Source organism: Triturus cristatus, chromosome 4_2 (genome assembly GCF_964204655.1).
Source record: "Triturus cristatus chromosome 4_2, aTriCri1.1, whole genome shotgun sequence".
In the NCBI taxonomy this organism is placed as follows: domain Eukaryota; kingdom Metazoa; phylum Chordata; class Amphibia; order Caudata; family Salamandridae; genus Triturus; species Triturus cristatus.
Window position 1 is genome coordinate 59880551 of NC_140586.1, and position 7680 is coordinate 59888230.

Consider the following 7680-nt stretch of genomic DNA (forward strand, 5'->3'; position numbering starts at 1 on the left):
GAAATATTTGGGGGTGTTCTTGACGGATGTGCCAGCGGTCTCCTGGGAGCGGAACGTAGCCCCGGTATGGGAGCGCGTCCGCTCTGATATTAAAATCTGGTCTCGTATGCCCTTGACTTTGTATGGGCGATCGGCAATATTTAAAATGGTGGCGCTCCCTCGACTCCTATATCAGCTACAGAACCACCCGTACAAGATTCAGCCCAGTTGGTTCAGACAGGTGAATTCGGTGCTGGGGCAGTTCCTGTGGGAGGGGGGTAGGGTGTGCGTGGCTATGCGGATGTGCTTCCTGTCCACCTATTGTGGAGGGCTGGCAACCTCGGATATCCTGTCCTATTATCAAGCATCACATCTTCTAGTCCTTAACGAATGGTGGTACGGGGACAGGGGAGACCCGGCATATGCGCTGGAACGGCAGCTTATGGGGCGCCACACGCTGCATACACTCCTCTACTCGGCGTCCCTGAGGGGTGCGCTGCCCCCGGTCACACAGGTAGTGTTTCAAATCTGGAGGCAGGCCCTGCGCCGTATGGGATGGTGGCAGACGTTGACTCGGGAGACTCCCTTGTGGCACAATGGGCGTTTACCCCACTTGGCGGCCCTACAAGGTTTTAAGGGATGGGATGACATTGGCATCTCCACGTTGGGAGATGTACTGAGAGGGACGACACTTAAATCTTTCCCTGAGCTACAGAAGGAATTCCATATGCCACGTGAGCAATTTTTTAGGTATCTCCAGCTCAGGCACGCCCTGTCGCCCGCATTGATGGGACTGGCATCGCTTCCTGACTTCAGCCCATTGGAGGCGAAAGTCTTCATGGGGGATCTACCAGATAAAAAAAATTCCAGGATCTATCAATCCCTTGTTATACACAGCTCCCCCACACTGAGCAAACTTCGGGGGGACTGGGAGGCAGATGTGGGCGCGCTGGAGGAAGAGGATTGGAGGAAGGCGCTGGCCACCCCGCGAGGTGCTGCTATAGCCATGAGGCTCCGGTTGGTTCAATTTAAATACCTACACCGGGTGTACTTCACGAGAGTGCGGCTGTGGCGGGCGGGGCTGATTGCATCCCCAGAGTGCCTGAGGTGTGGTAGGGAAGAGGGCACATTCTTTCACACTATCTGGCAGTGCGCTTCCCTTGAGCGATTCTGGAGGGGAGTGTTGGCGTGCCTCTCGGAAGTATTGGGGTGGGAGCTCCCCCGCTCGCCGCGACTGGCTCTTCTCCATGTCATGGAGGATATAGGGGGCAATATATACAAACGTCATCTCTTATTGCTGGGACTCACTCTGGCCAAGCGGGATATTGCCAGGGAGTGGAAGGCGGCACAAGCCCCTTCCACGATGAGATGGAAGAACGGCCTGGACTTTTGTATGGGGCTGGAGCGGCCCATTTTCGAGGCCAGGGGGTGCCCACGCAAACACTTTAAGATCTGGAAACGATGGGCAGATTACCGTGCAATTGGGCTGGAGCCCCCCGTACAGAGGGAGATCAATCCATAGGGGCAGCTACACACGGACGATGGTGGTCCTGGGGGGGCAGTGCGGGGGAGCGCACACTGCGAGGGGAGAGCGGGATGGACGGAAGGGGGAGAGTAAGGCTAGCAGTAGGAAGTGCAATCTTTGGGGGGTGGGGGGCGGGGGGGTTGGGACGGGAGTTGGGGAGTTATTGAATATATAATTGTCTATTGCCTGCATGTACATGTATGAAGGATTTGGCTGATGTCTCTGGGTTACAGGGCTCTGCATGGCGATGGCTATATTGACATAATAAAATTTGTTTAAAAAAAAAAAAAAGTGTAAGCCACCACTGCTAAAAAAGAAACAGTAGCAGGTCCAGTACCACACATGGCCAACCACTGGACCCCTTCACAGAATTTGTAAGTTAATGTAATATAAATTTGTTGTTAAAATATAATTGAATTAATTTTCGTTAATTCTATAAATATAGTTTAAGAATAATTAATACATAATGCAATTTTCTAATTTAAGTGGGATTTATTTTGTATTTCAACCTCAGAAAAAAACTGCTATTTGATTTAGTATATTTAAATTAATTTAAAAACTAATTCTGAGATATTTGTGTCAGAGCAATTTTTATTTTGCTCTACATTTGAAATAAATGTGCAAAATAAATGTTAATTAATATTTAATATAAAAATATGTTTACGTTTTTTATTATAAAGTTTAATGTACTTTTTAAAAATGTCCCAATATTTTACCATAGTGAGATCTCCACCCCGACTGTGGAGTCTTGCTGTGGTAAAGTATAGGAAAAAGGAAAAAGGTTTATTTACCTAAAAACACATTAGCAAAATATTTTTATGAAAAATATTATCGTAAATAATTTCCTATGGGGTTTTATTTTAAGTCCAATTATTTTGTATAAGAGGAATGTGCAGTAGCAATGTTTGGCCTTGTGTGGTGCAGGGCAGACTACAGCTTTGGGCCCTTTATTGGCTGTAGTAATGTTAGAAGTTCAGTTTGTGAATAGCAAAGGGATACTCTTTTGTGGATGGGTGCATGCTCCTCCCTACAACCACTCACTCCCTAAACCCATTGTTACCATTACTACTGCTAATATAATTATAATAATGTCATTTCTAAAGCACATGGCCACTTCACATGAAGTGTCCCGGCGCTAGGAGGCTGAATAATGAAAAGAGTTGTACACAGACAAGAAGAGCCTAGCTGGAACCAAAAAGCCAAGTTTTCTTTTTTTTCCTAAAAATGAGTTTGGAGGGGGCTAGCCGAAGTTCCACAGGTAATGAGTTGCAGATTTTAGGGGTCAGGTGACTGAAAGCATAGTCACCAAATCTGGCTTTTTCAAATCTAGGAGCAGAGGACAATTTGGCCGTGGCCGACCACAGATTTCTGGCCGTAATATAGGGAGTAAGCATAGACAGCAAATAGGCAGGACCGTGGCAGAAAAACGCTTTATAACAATAACAGAGTCTTAAAGCTGATTCTCTGTTTCACTAGCAAGCAGTGCCGTTTCTTCAGGGCGGTGCTAATAGAGGCGTGTCTTGAGAGCAGTGTCCAAGCTGCTGCATTCTGACACCCAGATACAGAACATTGCAGTGGTCCATTCTGGATATGATCAGCGCCTGGACTACTGTTCTCTGGGGAGACTCAGGAAGGAGGAGAAGAATTGTTTCCAGGGATCACAATATCCCGACGCACTTTCCTGTGAGGGCATTAATCTGGGCATCGAAAGAAAGCTTCTCATCAAACCAGATGCCCAGGTTCTTAACCTTGGGCTTGGGAAATGGTAGAGGGCCAAGTTGATCTGGCCATCAAGCATTTGACCAGATGTTGAGATGCTTGCCCAGTTCCAGAACCTCAGTCTTCTAAGCATTCAGTTTTAAACAATTAACAGTCCGTCCAAATGGCAACATCTACCACACACGCACGAAGGGAAGAGGCCATCCACTCACTATGGTGTGACAAAGTTATGAGGAGCTGTGTGTCATCAGCGTTTGAGATAATAGCAAAACCATCCTGCTCAATGACTCCAGCCAGAGGGCTGATATAACATTAAAAAGAGTTGGACTCAAAGATAAGCCCTGAGGAACTCCTTGCTGCAGAGAGCGAATTGATGACTGAAATGGCTTTTGTGAAACCTGGAAGGTGCGCCCCTGAAAGAATGAGGTCAACTAGTGTAGTGCTGTGCCACTAATGCCACTGATTCAGAGCCACTTGACCAAAATATTGTGAGATACAGTGTCAAACACGGCACTGAGTTCGAGCACAAGAATAGCCACGGTGTTACTCTCATTCATAAACCACCTTGAAGATTCAGAGGCAAGCAGCAAGGCTGACTCTGTGCTTTAAAAAAGGCGATAGCCTGATTGAGTTCTGTGTAGGAGTTTATTATCATCCAGGAAATTGGAAAGCTCTCTATTTACATGAATCTCAACTAACTTGTCAAAAAGGGGCAACAATGGTATCGGCCTATACTTTATTAGGCCTCGATGGATACAGTAGTCTTTTTTATCAAAGGGATCACCATGTCATGTTTCCATTGTTGGGGAGCACAGCCAGAGGACAGGGAGTGGTTAATCACTTCACCTACCACAGGTTGGATAATCTTTCAACCCTGTTCCAAGATTGTGGGGGAAATTAGACCCGCTGGAGAACCAGATTTAACGATGGAGCAGAGGGAAGTCAATTCAGTAGTGGAGATTGGGCTAAATTACTACCCTCTTATCCATACCATTTAGTCATAAGTGTTCCCCTTTTGCCCGCCAACCCCCTGGTCCCTCCCATATTTCCTACTAAGTAGTAAACTGACATGTGTGTGATTCTTTCCATAAGAAACGATAGGAGAGTTGGAGGTGAAGATTTACACTCATAGGTTTGTGAATAGCATTTTGCAGCACTTTAGTGGTACTATTATAGTAGCAATAAAGTGCTACAAAATGCTGTCTCTGAATAGGCCCCTCAATGTCTGAATGACTGACTGTGCCTCATCCACACCTGGATGTCCAACATGTACTGGAAACTCGAACCCATCAAGACCACATTTCTATTCCCGACAGCAACAAATGACAACCGTTCCAAATGTGGCTCGACAACATAATCCTGCATGGATTCAACTCTAACTTCCTCCATGCAAAGTCAATCAGACTCACCCTTAATACTGATCTCACCATTAAGGAGCACATCACTGAGAAGACCAGATCGCATTGGCACCAGAGTCGATCTAGTGCTCTCTACCAAAGAAAGCGGAAAGGTTCCTCCTGGAAAGTGACTTCAGACCTTTTTTAATAAATCTCCCTATGAGGGGGGAAAAAGGGTAACGTAAAATGAAGAAATGTTTTATTATGTAGAATGCTTTTATGGATATTTTTATATACCGAATAAAGCTTGTTTTGACTTTGACTTCAGACCTCTTCCAATGCCTCCCAGGCAGCACTCTGGCCCCTGAAAGGCACCTTTCATGTCTCAGCATGAGAATGCATCACCCTGAGCCTAATGGAACTCCACTGGATCCCCTTCATCTGCCAGCTTCATCTTCAAGACCTGCTGTATCATCTACAAAGCCACGAACAGCTACTCCGCCTATGTAGCTTATAAACTTTCTATTTTTGTCAGCTCTCGATAGCACCAGAGATACGACGAATTATGGACAGTGACAAAGAAATATAAGAAAAATAACAAAAAACAGGCCATCTCTAGCTACACAAGCAGGATCTTGAACAGCCCCAAGCCACCTTGATTTTATGAAAGAGCTCAAGACACTTCTTCAAAGGGCTCTACATCTCATTAACTTTCAAGGTCCCTTCCCTTTTCATGAACTCGGCAGCCCCCCACTCCCCTCCACCCTGTTGACGTGCTCGGATCGTGTTCTCTGTCTCGTGGCTCTGCGCTGAGCTCCATTGCCCGTGGCTAGGTTCATTCACTCTATAAATTCCAACATACATACATATGTTCAATGAGAGCAGCGAAAGACACAGCAAAGGAGTGGGACTAGTGAGAGTCCAAACCAAGGAATGAAGATAGCAGCAGACACTACTAATACTAAATGGGGGTAGCAAGAGACATCACCAAGGAATGAGGGCAACAAAAGACACAGCCAAGAAATGGGAAAAATGACAGACACAAACAAGAAACGAATGTGGAGGTAGATGCATCCAGAGTGTGAGGGCAGTGAAAAACGCAAACAAGGAGTGGGGCTAGTGACAAAGACAACAAAGGACTGAGGGTAGCAAAAGCAACAACAGTGAATACGGTTTTTGATCGACACAACCATGATCGCGGTTTGTAATATACACAATCAAGTCACGGGGGTAGAGGTAGACATAAAGAAAGGGGTTAGTGATAGACTTGACCAATGAACGAGGATAGCTAAAGACAACCAAGGAATGAGGGTCACGAAAGACACAACCAAGGAAAGGAGTGAGGGGTGATGGTAGAGATGGACAGTACCAAGTAACAGTGGAACAGATTCACTGGACCGAAGTAGTGAAGGTAGAGGTGGTCAGTGAGGAAGATAACTGAAAGCACCTTTCACGTGTGAGGTCCACGCCTTCCCTTTCCTCTCAGTGAAATTCCTTAGTGATTTGTACTTGCCAAGATTTCCAGAGTTGCCATAGATGTTCACTCAGAACTCCTGGTCTTCGTTTTTTCGGCGACCTTTACGGAAGAGTCATAGGAGCCGGCATGAAACAGAGAGTCGCTCGGGCCCTTCTTCTTGACACAAGGGTGCTGCTTAGGTCTTCTGCAATGGGCAAGAACCAGTGCTGGTGCCTTGCTGACCACACAAGCCCACGATCATCTCCTAGGATGGGCTGGACAGAGTACTCCCAGTTTGGCCTACTGCATGTTGTGTTGCGCGTTTCATACTCTCACACGCCGCCTTTCCTCAAGCAGGTTGAAGTAGGATAGTCACAAATGCTGGCCTCTCCCAGACTTCCCACTCTCCACTCTCAGGCAGCAGTAGGCCTTGCTTGGACAGCGGGACTCCTGCTGTTTTCATGAAGGTGGTAAAGGAGTGTTCTGGAGAGGTGGCTTTACACTGGCGTTAGTTTGGCACGGGCGCTTCCAGGCTCCACATGCACCTGGGTGGATGGTCTGGTTGACCCCCTGAGATCTTCCAGTTTCCCAGAGTTCGCGTGCAGATGGTCATGAAGGAGGGGTATTATCAGCTGCAGCGATTTCCAGGCAGTCGTAGTTTATTCTACTCCACTGAGTTCTGTTTGTCACAGGTGGGTGTGGCACAGTTAACTGGACGGGTGTAGTACAGTTTACTGCACTAGTGGCTTCCATGCCCCTTTGCTGGTCTCAGGTGGGTGTAGTATAGGTTGAGCAGTGGTGGGCGCCCTCCACCCTCTGTTAGTGTGAAGCAAGTGTATGTGTAGGGCAGTTTACTGTCCCGATAGGCTCCCTAGCCCTTCTATGACCTCACATGGGTCTAGTTGGGCTTCCTCCTGTTAGTCTCACTTGGGATCGGATACTTTCTTCCATCTGTGGACTGTCCCAAATCGTTCAAAAGTCTTACACAGGCAATGGTAGGGGGCTCGGGACTGGTGTTAGTTCCGGATCCACCCCCCAAAAAAATCTTGAGCAGGCAGTTGAGGAGTTGAAGGGACCGACAGGGTCTTCTAGTTCCTTCAGCAGCACCACTCACCGATGGAGGCTAAAGCCTCCCGTTGGCTTCCTCTCATCTTCAACTGACCCATCTGCCCCGGCTGCTCACTGCATAGGCGCTCTCCGTGCCAGTCGTGGGCACTCAGTTAATGCGGGCACCATTCGTGACTAAGGGTTGGGAAAAGTAGCCCCTTAGCGGATCCTCCCCCACAATCCCTGTCCTCTGCCCCCACCTCCCTCACTTGCTCTACCAGGACCCTCCGTGAATATAGCATCCAATCTCTAGTCTGTCGCCATGGAGACACCCGTTCGAGGGGCGCTGGAACCGGCTAAGACAGAGCAGCCAATGGGAATGCAGAGGGTGGTTGAGTACCATTGTCTCCCGTCTCCATGGCAACAACTTCTGTGGAGTGACGGGTCCTAACTGGATCTACGAGAATGAGTTGGTAGCGGTGGTATGGGGGATGGGACGGAGAAACCGCCCCACTCCCCATTCGCCGAAGAGATGACGCCCCTCTAAAATGTGGAGCGCGAGCGTTGTGCGGGGAGGAGAGCTGGGGCTCTGAGAGCTCCGGTGGGGCCATGTAGCC

General features: G+C 47.8%; 1 protein-coding gene across 2 annotated transcripts in view; it reads right to left on the minus strand.

Annotated features, from left to right (window-relative positions):
• The window catches only part of LOC146832975 (regulator of G protein signaling 5-like), a 74106-nt gene extending 66855 nt beyond the window's left edge, over positions 1–7251 (minus strand). For both annotated transcript variants that reach the window (XM_085600518.1, XM_085600519.1), the window contains exon 1: positions 6008–7251. The gene's annotated coding sequence lies outside the window, so the exon portion shown is untranslated. The remainder of the gene's footprint in view (positions 1–6007) is intronic.
• Positions 7252–7680: the final 429 nt, after the last annotated feature.